At 44.3% G+C, this 13,986-nt stretch overlaps 1 protein-coding gene across 3 annotated transcripts in view; it reads left to right on the top strand.

Moving 5' to 3' along the window:
- The window catches only part of LOC126188868 (dual specificity tyrosine-phosphorylation-regulated kinase 4), a 642,300-nt gene that overhangs the window by 480,691 nt on the left and 147,623 nt on the right, over nucleotides 1-13,986 (top strand). The window lies entirely within an intron of this gene.

Raw genomic sequence — 13,986 nt, 5'->3', positions numbered from 1 at the left:
GCGTTGGCCTCGCATTTCTTCTGTAATAGCACAAAAAAGATGATAGTCGGAGGATGCCAAATCGGGATTGCAGGAAGAATATGCAAGAATTTTCCTCCCAAATGTTCTGGTCTTCTCCAGAGTGAGAGCAGCAGTGTGAGGACGCGCTCTGTCCTATTCCAGGGTGATCTTCCCAGGGTTTCTATCTCGCAATGCACGACGGAGCTTTAATAGAGTCGAGATGTAGCGGACAGCGTTTACACGAGGGTTGGAACTTAAATGTTGTTGTTGTTGTGGTCTTCAGTCCTGAGACTGGTTTGATGCAACTCTCCACGCTACTCTATCCTGTGCAAGCTTCTTCATCTCCCAGTACCTACTGCAGCCTACATCCTTCTGAATCTGCTTAGTGTATTCATCTCTTGGTCTCCCTCTACGACTTTTACCCTCCACGCTGCCCTCCAATGCTAAATTTGTGATCCCTTGATGCCTCAGTGGTGGTTAGTGTTTAACGTCCCGTCGACAACGAGGTCATTAGAGACGGAGCGCAAGCTCGGGTTAGGGAAGGATTGGGAAGGAAATCGGCCGTGCCCTTTCAAAGGAACCATCCCGGCATTTGCCTGAAACGATTTAGGGAAATCACGGAAAACCTAAATCAGGATGGCCGGAGACGGGATTGAACCGTCGTCCTCCCGAATGCGAGTCCAGTGTGCTAACCACTGCGCCACCTCGCTCGGTGATGCCTCAGAACATGTCCTACCAACCGGTCCCTTCTTCTTGTCAAGTTGTGTCACAAACTCCTCTTCTCCCCTATTCTATTCAATACCTCTTCATTAGTTATGTGATCTACTCATCTAATCTTCAGCATTCTTCTGTAGCACCACATTTCGAAAGCTTCTATTCTCTTCTTGTCTAAACTATTTATCGTCCACGTTTCACTTCCATACATGGCTACACTCTATACAAATACTTTCAGAAACGATTTCCTGAGACTTAAATCTATACTCGATGTTAACAAATTTCTCTTCTTCTGAAACGCTTTCCTTGCCATTGCCAGTCTACATTTTATATCCTCTCTACTTCGGCCATCATCAGTTATTTTGCTCCCCAAATAGCAAAACTCCTTCAGTACTTTAAGTGTTTCATTTCCTAATCTAATTCCCTCAGCATCACCCGACTTAATTCGACTACATTCCAATATCCTCGTTTTGCTTTTGTTGATGTTCATCTTATACCCTCCTTTCAAGACACTGTCCATTCCGTTCAACTGCTCTTCCAAGTCCTTTACTGCCTCTGGCAGAATTACAATGTCATCGGCGAACCTTAATGTTTTTATTTCTTCTCCATAGTGGCAACTATTTATTTACAGCTAGTACAAAATAGATACCTGTTTCAACGATTTACTGATCTTCAGAGCTGTCACCAGCATTATGTCTAACCCGTTGCCAGCGATGTGGAAGCCGTAGGATACTCTTAGCAGTGCCAGTTGAGTTGACAGTTCGAGCGGCGCGGTCTATTACCCGACGAATTTGTAACAGTTCTGAATGGCGTGAAGTGTTTCCTTCAGTTTAGAAATCGAGTTGAACTTGCGATGGCTTAAGTCAGGGGAGTGCAGTAGGTGGTATAGCACTTAGCCGCCCCATCAGTCAGACAAATCAGCAACAGCTTGCACTGTACGAGCTTGAGCATTGTCCTGCAAAATGATGGTCAGGTCCTGCGGAAAGTGTCATCACTTTTGTCTCTAAGCTGGTCGTAGGTTGTGTTGCAAAAATGAACAGCGCAGACACAGAAGTGATGACACTTTCTGCACGACCAGACCATCGTCACCAGGTACCAGAAGCTTTTTCGGTTCTTCACCTCGGTATAGTTTTCCTCCTTTCCTACAAAGGAGTAGGGGTACAGGGGAAATGGAGGGGGGGGGTGCTGTTTGTAAACCCTACCCTGCTCACACTGTGTCCGAAGAGAAGAGTATATTCCTGAAAGAAGGTTGTATTTCATAAGTACCAAGAGCTGACGATAAAATAACTCTCTATTTAGTACCGGCTTCGATCATCCATGTTTCGGTACGATAAAAAAACATAAAATGATAAAATGAAATAAAAGCCGCCGTTCGGCTTGCAGAGTCCACAGTAAAATTCCACAATAAGAACATCGTCATACAGAGAGTTGCAGATAATTTCATGGTACTCGAAGACGAACAGTTGGTCGAAATCGATATCTAGTAAAGATTTACTTTATCAGCAGCTTATGGCTGTTTTTCAAATAACTACTGCCTGAGGCGTACTAAATTTATGTAATAAGCATTTGTTATCACCTCCACTGTTCTTACTGTATGCATCTCTGCTGAACACCCGAAGTTATAACTGCACTCATGTTTTGGAATGCGGCTCTTGACAAACAATTTTCTAAGCAACTTCTTGACGAAAATGATACAACAGTTTCCTTCCTTCGGATCCTTCTCCCAGGCGAAGACCGATTAGCAAACGCTACGGCCATTGTTGCTCTTCCATCCGCCGGACGCGTCCATACCATGTCAGCACTCGAGCATCAATCCTATCTGTGACTGGTTGCACAGCAACCATCTCCATTCTTACATGTTCATCCTCAGTCGATCCAGGCGGGTCGCCCTCATGCTCCGGCGTAACCCGTCCATTTCGACAGCTTCGCAGTAAGCACCGACTCAAAAATGAATCTGAATGCACCGGCAGTCGATTACGCGCGGGAAATCTCGGAAACGGCATTATTTGTCCAATAGTGACGGATGAGGTAGAATTGGGGAGCGAAATTAACTTACGTTAGTTTTACAGTGAATGACAAAATAATTTTGATATTTCACGACAAATGGCTTTCTTACCCTTGTAGTTTTACAGTGAATGACAAAATAATTTTGATATTTCACGACAAATGGCTTTCTTACCCTTGCTATTTGTTAATATCTACTACATGTTCTGGCTGTCTCCAAACTGAATTGATACCTCTGTGTGAGGGATTAGGATGCAAGACTTGTCTATGGAGATTGTTTCTGGGTGGGGGATGGTGATGGGGTATTAATGGGCAGCTGCCCTTCCCGACCTCGTTGTTTCTTTATCATTTCTTGTCGGGCTTTTTGCTCCAGCAACTCCTCCACTTGCGCTCAGAGGTAGATTCGTCTCTTCAACTCTTACTGTTAGTGTCATTTTGATCTCGTTTCTTGTCAAAATTTGTACTCTCCAGTGCGATAACGCCATTTCCTGGTGACATAGGTGGGACGTTATTTCTATTTTGAACTGCAATTTACTATAAAGGGAGTGGAAGGACTTGACCCACACGGTGACCATTTCATTTCAACATATGCATCAATGCATCATAGATAAATCATTAAGAGAACTACAATCATAAATCAGATAACAGTTTCTTTAAGAAACGCCATTCAGGCAACCTTTACAAACTGCTTGTTATATAAAACCACAAATGAATTAATCTCTTTGAAAACATTTAAAAACCCGCCACTCAGGCCAATTTTACAAACTGCTTGTTATATGAAACCACAAGCGAATTAATCTTTTTGCAAACATTTAAAAAACCGCCACTCGGGCCAAGTAAATCATTTAATAAATCATTTAAAATGAACTTTACATCAGATAACCAGGAAATCAATTATTATTTCCACATAGATTGAAAACCGCCTCTCCCGGGCGATATATTACCAAACAACTTTACAAGGTTGTAGACAGTTTCATCAATAATAACCCAGTTATTTCCCCATCAAAATTGACATACCCCAATAAGTCTGAATTGCACCGCAGTTTTAGAAAACGGTTTCAATTAAGACAGATTCTTCTAGAAATCCCTCAAAATTCTTAAGACAAATATTTATTTAACCTGGGCAACCTTGCAGAGCCACCACAAGTTTTAGAAAACTGCAGCTTGTACAATAAGTGAGGCCCGAGATTGTGAGGCCGCGACTTGGCCACGAACAGTAGAGGCGACTGAGTACTCATCTTCGAATTAAGATGTGGACTCCGTCTGTACTTCTACCCCGTTCAGAACACCGAAATCGGAACCAAACAGCACACGCGAGCTCAGGCGAAATCCACCGCCCGTACGACCGCTAGTAATTTAAAAGGGGAGGCTGCGCACTTCGGTGGCCCACTGCTTCCGATCTCTGAAACATAAATCAGAAATGACAACAGGGAACCAAACAACCCTTTCTTCCCCTTAATACTCAAACTTATACAGAAAACTACTTCGATAAAATTGACAATATTAAAACTGATTTCATTGCTTTAAGCAGAACCACGTACACGAATGATGTAATCGGAACTGGCTCATTAAAACCCAAGCATCACACGGAGCACCTTATGTGGGACTGTAAGGTACCACACGGCAATCTTTAGACACGGAATATAGATCGTTCGGTAACACTGCGCACACGTATCAATGTTATAGACACTTGCCAGCTGAAGTAAGAACAATCCTATTAAGGAGCGAAGCACACACTTAATAAGAGGCATGAAATATCACATCACAGTCCTTGCAACGCTTTGCTGCCTCGAGAGCAATCATCATTATATTTCACTAATCGTCGGTAGGACTTGAATTACTTAACTTGATGTCAGCTGCTGGATCGATGTGGCGAAGACACCAGACGTTGCTTAGTCCGATAGTAACAGCGTGTTCCTTCACGGAAGCGAGCACATGCGTAGCTTCACGAGGTTGCCAAGAAGCCACAACGTTGGCCCGCTGCTACTGACCCCAGTACGATCACGCGCTAACTGCCGCCCGTACTCACAAGGGAACCTCCCCATCGCACCCCCCTCAGATTTAGTTATAAGTTGGCACAGTGGATAGGCCTTGAAAAACTGAACACAGATCAATCGAGAAAACAGGAGGAAGTTGTGTGGTATGAAAAAATGAGCAAAATATACAAACTGAGTAGTCCATGTGCAAGATAAGCCACATCAAGGAAGGTATGAGCTCAGGCGTGACGTGGTCCCGTGGTTAGCGTGAGAAACTGCGGACCGAGAGGTCCTTGGTTCAACCCTTCCCACATGTTAAATATTTAATTTTTTATTTTCAGCCAATTATTATCTGTCCGTCCGACCGTCCGATCTGAGGTAACTGCGCCGTAGTATGGGGACGCTACACCTAAACAAACATCGAAAGAGAACATATGTTTTAATAGAGCACAGGGAAAATTGCGCGACTGTGAAACTGTTGCATTTATTTATTGCAGTTTATGTGACAAACTCTTATGTTTTCATCACTTTTTTGGGAGTGATTATCACATCCACAAGAAAACATAAATCGGGCAAGGTATAAGAATCTTTTTACCCATTCGCCAAATGTACAAGTTAGGTGGGTCGACAAAATATTCCTGCCATGTGACGCACATGCTGTCACCAGTGTCGTATAGAATATATCAGACGTGTTTTCCTGTTTAGGAATCGGTTGACCTATGACCTTGCGATCAAATGTTTTCGGTTCCCATTGGAGAGGCACGTCCTTTCGTCTACTAATTGCACGGTTTTGCTGTGCGGTCGCAAAACGCAGACACTAAACTTACTACAGTGAACAGAGACGTCAATGAACGAACAGACAGATCATAACTCTGCGAAAATAAAGAAAGTATACTTTTCACTCGAGGGTAGACTTGAACCAAGGACCTCTCATTCCGCAGCTGCTCACGCTAACCACGGGACCACGGCGCCCCTGAGCTCTGGTTATCCTTGTTGTTGCCTATCTTGCGCATGGACTACTCAGTTTGTATATTTTGCTTATTTTTTCGTAGTTCCACGCAACTTCTTCCTGTTTTCTCGATTGATCTGTGTTCAGTTTTTCAAGGCCTATCCACTGTGCCAACTTATAACTAAATCTGAGGGGAGTGCGATGGGGACGTTCCCTTGTCAGGCACACCGTGCTCGCTGTCGTCTCTCCAACGTCTCGCGTGCCGTGCCCAGCGTTGTTGTCCCTTTCCACTCCGTACTGCCCGCTATATCCTGAGCCGGCGCAGGCTCCAAAGACAAAATTCTGCCAGAGGGAATCGATAGTGCCTAACCAAAGATAGCCCTGGCACCAGTCTCGCCACGGCTCAATAGGCTTCCGCTGCCCCTCGCAGTCAGCACGCCGAATCCTTCAACTCATCCGCCGGAGCAACTTTTTGCTATCGCGCCGCCCTTACCAAATTCCCCTACATCTACATCTACATCTACATTTATACTCCGCAAGCCACCCAACGGTGTGTGGCGGAGGGCACTTTACGTGCCACTGTCATTATCTCCCTTTCCTGTTCCAGTCGCGTATGGTTCGCGGGAAGAACGACTGTCTGAAAGCCTCTGTGCGTGCTCTAATCTCTCTAATTTTACATTCGTGATCTCCTCGGGAGGTATAAGTAGGGGGAAGCAATATATTCGATACCTCATCCAGAAACGCACCCTCTCGAAACCTGGCGAGCAAGCTACACCGCGATGCAGAGCGCCTCTCTTGCAGAGTCTGCCACTTGAGTTTGTTAAACATCTCCGTAACGCTATCACGGTTACCAAATAACCCTGTGACGAAACGCGCCGCTCTTCTTTGGATCTTCTCTATCTCCTCCGTCAACCCGATCTGGTACGGATCCCACACTGATGAGCAATACTCAAGTATAGGTCGAACGAGTGTTTTGTAAGCCACCTCCTTTGTTGATGGACTACATTTTCTAAGGACTCTCCCAATGAATCTCAACCTGGTACCCGCCTTACCAACAATTAATTTTATATGATCATTCCACTTCAAATCGTTCCGCACGCATACTCCCAGATATTTTACAGAAGTAACTGCTACCAGTGTTTGTTCCGCTATCATATAATCATACAATAAAGGATCCTTCTTTCTATGTATTCGCAATACATTACATTTGTCTATGTTAAGGGTCAGTTGCCACTCCCTGCACCAAGTGCCTATCCGCTGCAGATCTTCCTGCATTTCGCTACAATTTTCTAATGCTGCAACTTCTCTGTATACTACAGCATCATCCGCGAAAAGCCGCATGGAACTTCCGACACTATCTACTAGGTCATTTATATATATTGTGAAAAGCAATGGTCCCATAACACTCCCCTGTGGCACGCCAGAGGTTACTTTAACGTCTGTAGATGTCTCTCCATTGAGAACAACATGCTGTGTTCTGTTTGCTAAAAACTCTTCAATCCAGCCACACAGCTGGTCTGATATTCCGTAGGCTCTTACTTTGTTTATCAGGCGACAGTGCGGAACTGTATCGAACGCCTTCCGGAAGTCAAGGAAAATGGCATCTACCTGGGAGCCTGTATCTAATATTTTCTGGGTCTCATGAACAAATAAAGCGAGTTGGGTTTCGAATCCTGCCTCGGGCATGGATGTGTGTCATGTCCTTGGGTTAGTTAGGTTTAAGAAGTTCTAAGTTCTACGGGACTAATGACCTCAGATGTTGAGCCCCATAGTGCTCAGAGCCATTCGAACCATTTTTTTCTTATAAAAATTTGAATGTTATGAAATAAAACTTAGAAGTGTCAAGACGCGAACCATCGCCCCAACCAACAAATCAATCAAAACAGTGACGCCACTCATTACACTTTTTTTTTTTTTTTTTTTTAGATCTCATTTTGTGCCGGCCGGTGTGGCCGAGCGGTTCTAGGCGCTACAGTCTGGAACCGCGCGACTGCTACGGTCGCAGGTTCGAATCCTGCCTCGGTCATGGATGTGTGTGATATCCTTAGGTTAATTAGATTTAAGTAGTTCTGAGTTCTAGGGGACTGATGACCTCAGCAGTTAAGTCCCATAGTGCTCAGAACCATTTGAACCATTTCTCATTTTGTTCTAGATAGTTCGTTGAATTTGTTCGTGGCGGACATCCGATGCTGAAATACGTCCGTTCAAGTTCTTTGTTGATCCGTTCACACAGTTTTTTTATTACAGAGGGTAGCTAACCCTCTGACTGAGCACGCTGAGGTACCGCGCCGGCTACACTAAACCAACAACACACCTATTAGAAGTAATCATAGTATGTTACCCCTTGCCAAAAAACTTATCGTAGATGTGTTACTAATTGAAATTTAATTATAACAAATTGTACGAAGAAGAATGCGTTGTGGGTGGATCTTCAGTGTGTCGCTGCCTTCAAATAGCCTACTCTCATAATACGCAAGTTACAATAATTCTTTTGCCACGAATACGATGTTTCTCATTATTTTATTGGAACGAATCACACAGTTAAGCTGTCGGCACACGGACCGTGCATCCGAATGTCGAGCGTTGAGCGTGCCGAGTTTCTGACGTCACAGCATGGAATAGCACGTTCGGGAGTCTTTCCGAACGTGCAGAGGAATATCTGGCATGTCAGATATTCTGAGCGTGCGCCTGAGCCTTGACCAATGAGATGGCCCAACGCTACCTACGTCACAAGCACGCCGTCTCCCTTCAGTACAGAGTTGTGAGACGCCATATTGGCATTCATTTCAAGCCTATATGTATATATGCCGTTTCGAGCACCAGCAAATTGAGAATCACTCCAAAACCCGTTGTTAACTGTGTGATTCGTTCCAATAAAATAATGAGAAACATCATATTCGCGGCAAAAGAATTATTGTAACTTGCGTATAATGAGAGTAGGCTATTTGAAGGCAGCGACACACTGAAGATCCACCCAAAACGCATTGTTCTTGGTACAATTTGTTATAATTAAATTTCAGTTAGTAACATATCGACGATTAATGTTTTAGCATGCGCTAAGGTACTATGATTTGTACCAATATGGGAGATGTTGGTTTAGCGTAATGAAGAGCGTCAGTGTTCTGTAAAGAGTTTTTTTGTTGGGGCAGTGGTTCGCGTCCTGACACAACCAATTTTTTTTTCTTAACATTCACGTTTTATTAGGTTCCGATACTTTATTATTAGTTTAATACAAGTGTCGACTATAATATTTGATGTTATGTAAATACAAGTTCACCTTTTTTTGGGGGTGACTTTGTTCAATTGGCTTAACCTAAAGGACAGCTTGCGCTACTTGTTTAAAGATATTTTACTCCATCTTCTTTTACGCTTCGATATTCACATGTTGCAAAGATTCTGCTACTGGGTAGGAACAGTGATCAAGTAAGACTGACCTTGGAGGTTTACTAAAATGTGGGAATCATGAAATAACGTTTATCTTACGCGGAGAAGTATTCCAAATTTGTAACGCACTGTCTGTAACGGAAATTTTATAAGCCTGTGTCCTTACTGATTGGACATGGTACATTCCTTTTCGTGGACGATGGAAGAAATGTGCGTTTTTATAGAGCTAACGTGGGAATTACGCGCACCCGTTGAGTAACAGTGATTTACGTACTAGAAACATCCCTCAACTGTCGCTGGAGTGCGTTGCGATCGCGTATACCACGTTGGGGCCCACGTACCGTATGCACAAATCGCATCGTTCCTGAGCGTTCAGCAGCACGTTGAACTTGGCACGCTCAACGTTAACGTTCGACAGCACGGTCCGTGTGCCGACGACTTTATCGACGGGCTTGCCAGTGATTCTCAATTTGATGCTGCTCAGAAACGGTATATATACATATAAGCTTGAAATGAATGCCAATATGGCTCCTCACAACTCTGTACTGACGGGAGACGGCGTGCGTATGACGTAGGTGGCGTTGTGCCATCTCATTGGTCAACGCTCAGACGCACGCTCTCTGACATGCCAGATATTGCTCTGCACGTTCGGAAAGACTCCCGAACGTGGTATTCCACGCTATGACGTCAGAAACTCGGCACGCTCAACGTTCGGATGGACGGTCCGTGTTACGTGCTGGCAACGCGAGCAGAAAAAAAGGGGGGGGGGGGGGGAGAAGCGAGCGGGTGGCACCTGCCGGGTGGCTGATCCTGGCGGCGCGCCGGATGAGGGAGCAAGTGTGGCAGGGACAAAGGCAGCAGAGGCGAGGTGGCTGACACGGCCTTGGGCGTAGCTGGGCAGCGAGCAGCAGGCGGCGGCTGCGGCTGCGGCGCGCGGGCTGACGCCGGCCTTGCCACGCCCGAGACGAGGGCAGCTCCGGAGGAACACACAGGCACAGGCGCGGCGTCTCGCCCTCACTGGGGTATGGGACACGCAGCCTGTTACCAAAAAACACTCAGGCCCTCCAAAACGGGGCAAAGTGGCCGTGCGTGCAGCAGTATTACATCGAATTAGCTCAATTCGTCGCTCGCATTTATCGGAAACCATTTGCGCACCGAAGCAGTGCCACCAAAGCAGATTTACTGAACACGGCCTTCCGAAATTCCTTCACCAAAGAAGACCAAGTAAATATTCCAGAATTTGAATCAAGAGCAGCTGCCAACACGAGTAATGCAGAAACAGATATCCTGGGAGCAGCGGAGCAACTTAAAACGCATAACGAAAGCAAGTCTTCCGGTCCAGACTGTATACCAGCGAGGTTCCTAATTTAGAAGCCGGCCAAGCGGTTCTAGCCGCTACAGTCTGGAACCGCGCGACCGCTACGGTCGCAGGTTCGAATCCTGCCTCGGGCATGGATGGGTGTGATGTCCTTACGTTAGTTAGGTTTAAGTAGTTCTAAGTTGTACGGGACTGATGACCTCAGATGTTAAGCTCCTATAGTGCTCAGAGCCATTTCAACCATTTTTTGACAAAATAGTGGATGATTCAGCTCCAGGAGTTTTCAGAAGAAACGCTGCTGGATTTGAAGTGAGATCAATTAGCATCGCTGGTGTGGTAGTAGGTGGTGAGCTCTGCGTAGGGGTAGACAATGTGTTTGAAGAAATGGAGGAGGCCCATGACGACATGGAAAATTCCGACACGTCCCATTGGATTCGTCTGGATGATCACTCAGAAATAACGGGAATTTAAATTTGAGACCTCTTTTATGCACGTCATAAAGTTTCCTGAAACCAGGGAGCGTAGACAAAACATTCAGTCAGCGTCAACAGCTGATGACTCCCGATGTTTCTTTTCAGTAAGTTTTTCTTTTTTTTTATTCCTGCTCTGGCTTGCATAGGCAGCATACGGAAAACACGATGCAGCCCCGCACGCCACATAGCAGGCCATAGGAAGCAGCAATAACATCTCACATGGCATGTCGCTGCCAACGTCCAATATACCTCGAGTATTTTCTCGAGAATGGGAAGTGGTACAGCTCTCCTTTCACCGTTAAAAACAATGTGTTAGCTACATTTTACAGCAATATGACCTAAAGCACAACAAACGTAAAGTGGCCAGTGACTACCATCTTCATTGCGAACTTTTCAAGACATGCCCAGTGTTTTACTTATTTTCCATGTATCAAAGTAACTATGGGCAGTAGTGAAAAGAAAACCAGTTCATTATGAAGCAGTGAATGGGACTATAAGATGACAAAGAATTTTTTTTTTACCGAATAGTTTCCTTAGACTCGAATGGGAAAGGCTACAGAGTGGATAACAAATGCGAAACTAACAACCATAGTTTTTAATTTTTTACGCAAAAAGTAAAAGCTTTACTAAGAAACTAAGTAAAGAAATGCTTTTAGCTTTAGCTCATTTATGTAAAAAATTTCTTTCGAGGCACATCTGATAAATCAAAAATCGTGATGCAACCAGTACCACCTGTGGTGCCAGCCGATACGATAAAAATGCGTGTCGTTGTTGTATCGCTGTCGTCCCAGTGTGAACCAACGTAACACCAGTATTAGGGACGTGAAACAGGACATTCACGTATCAGTATAAGGGAAGGGGAATAGAAGACTTAGAATAATATCTGTATAGGTCTGTAGAGGAGGTCACATACAGGACACTAGAGCGACGACACCCAATGTTTGGAGTTCTTAGCATGTGGGCGTGATAGCAGGCACGAAGGAAATCAGAGACACGCTGACAGGATCGTCACATGTCAATATCGTTCGTGCGAAAGTGCGGCAAAAATGCACGGTGGAATTAAGTGGCGATCTTTGAAAGAAGTGGTGCGACTGTTTTCCTGACACCATCATACACCTCGCATATGGATGACGAGGATAAGGCAAGATATATTATGCCCCTTATAGCGGCATGTAGACAGTAATCTTTCCCTTCGCTCAATACGTGATTTATATAGAATAGTATATGCAGACGAAGAACATTCCATGTAACGGCAGACGTGTTTGTGAATTTCACAATAATGTCATTTGTTTCGGGATACCGATACACACTGCGTTTACGTGCGATATAACATCCGAAAGACGAAAATAGGATTCGGAAATCGAATTTCGCTGTCGTGTATGGACGTTACACATAAACCGTATTGCTTGCCTAGCCGTGTTTCGGGCCTGCACGCGTCAGTTATTTTACCCAAATGGTATCTGTATATCAGATGTTCCCATTGCGTCAACACATGAATGTGAGGTTGCCAGTACCTCCGTTACTTGTTAACAGCGAGAGAATACTATTTTCTTATCTGTATCAGTGATAGCGCAAGGACGGACACAAGGAGACTGTTCAAGAATGTGTGTTTAAAAATCTTATCGTCGCCTATTAATACATTCAAAACTGTTTTCTTACGTGTATTGCCGAAAAAAGTGTGAATTGATTACTGATGACGCATTATTGTACTCTAGCATTTTGTGGAACAGTTTTCAAAGTAGTAAAGAGACTTTCCTCTTCGTGTGCAGAGAATTAGCCAATGTTTTACCGACAACGATTGCTACAAAAGGAAAGAGGTGTAGAAATTTACAAATTAGGGAGCTATGCAAGATATATTTGGAGTTTATGTTAAGCAGTTTGACATTGTTCGTCAGCAAATAAATCAACTCTTACGAATTTATTTCCAAAGTCTCAATCTATTAAAGATAAAATGTGATTCTCTTCAGTTAGTTAAAGGAAGTGAATTACATCCTGCTTAATTCAACACTTATTCTTTTCCTTCACTCCACATAAAATCACTTCGCCCGCGTAATCAAAATTTTAGAAAGCATGTAGTAATCTGACAACCTAATCATGAATCAAATTCGGCAGAGCGTTTACGTGGAGGGGAAATTGACTATGATCCACAATACAGCGTCCATTTAACGTATTGTACGATAATATACCCTGAACGACCTGATTATTTGACGACGGAGTGACCCCGAAATATTAAAACCATTTACAGTTTTCAAATGTCTGTTTCAGTTTCCTAACTACAAAAATTCCGTTTCATTCTTGTTCATTATAAGTCCCGTTTCTTGTGTTCTTCTTTCCTCTTCTGCAACATATAACTTGCACATTTTGTTTCTGCTTCTTTAATTAGTTGGAAGTTTGTGTGTCATTCCCCAAAATATCTGTATTGTGTTATTAAGTAAAGCTGAAAATATGTAACAATAAGCAATACGCATTTCGAAATTTTAATCAATCTGGAGTGCGATCAAGGCTATTGCGACGGCTTAATTTTTATAAGCTGGTGGACTGGATCCAAAGCAGCATCAGTGAAGTGTGAAATCCTGCGGTTTGCTCTGGGTCCTGTGAGTCGCATCTGCAATGTCGTTGCGCAATCAGTAGTCTGGTACACGTGTTACACCAGCAGGAAGTGTCCCCCAGTCGAATGCACAATGGGAAAAGAAGACTGTTTATCCGCTTCTCTGCTGTGCTGATTTCATATTCTTCCTCCTCGTCACGTTTTCCCCGTCTCGCTACGGCGCCGATTCGCAGGACGTGTGTTGCGGCGTTAATTGGGCAGTCGGACCCCGCTGGCTTGGACGTCGTCGACTCGCGAAACCTGCTGCGGCAGTGTGTGAAGGCCGTGATCGTAATGGACCCTAATGCAACCTTCATGGGGAAGACGCGTTGAGCATCCTACAATTGCGAATCGTGCAATGTATATTCAGTGTGTGTGTCTTTCTCTCCAGATTTCGTTACATCCGTAAGACGGAAACAAGTATCGACATCAACATTTGGCTACGCGGGTGCAGAAAATCTCCTGGGAATGTCGCACAGGTTGGCCTCATCACAGAAGAGTCGCTGTTAAATTGGGTGAATATTTGGGTTACGCCCTGTCAAGGAAGAGAGCGATCAACGTGTTATGCTGTTTGAGATCCG

Source organism: Schistocerca cancellata, chromosome 5, assembly GCF_023864275.1.
Source record: "Schistocerca cancellata isolate TAMUIC-IGC-003103 chromosome 5, iqSchCanc2.1, whole genome shotgun sequence".
In the NCBI taxonomy this organism is placed as follows: Eukaryota; Metazoa; Arthropoda; class Insecta; order Orthoptera; family Acrididae; genus Schistocerca; species Schistocerca cancellata.
This window is presented reverse-complemented; position numbering and strand designations above follow the sequence as displayed.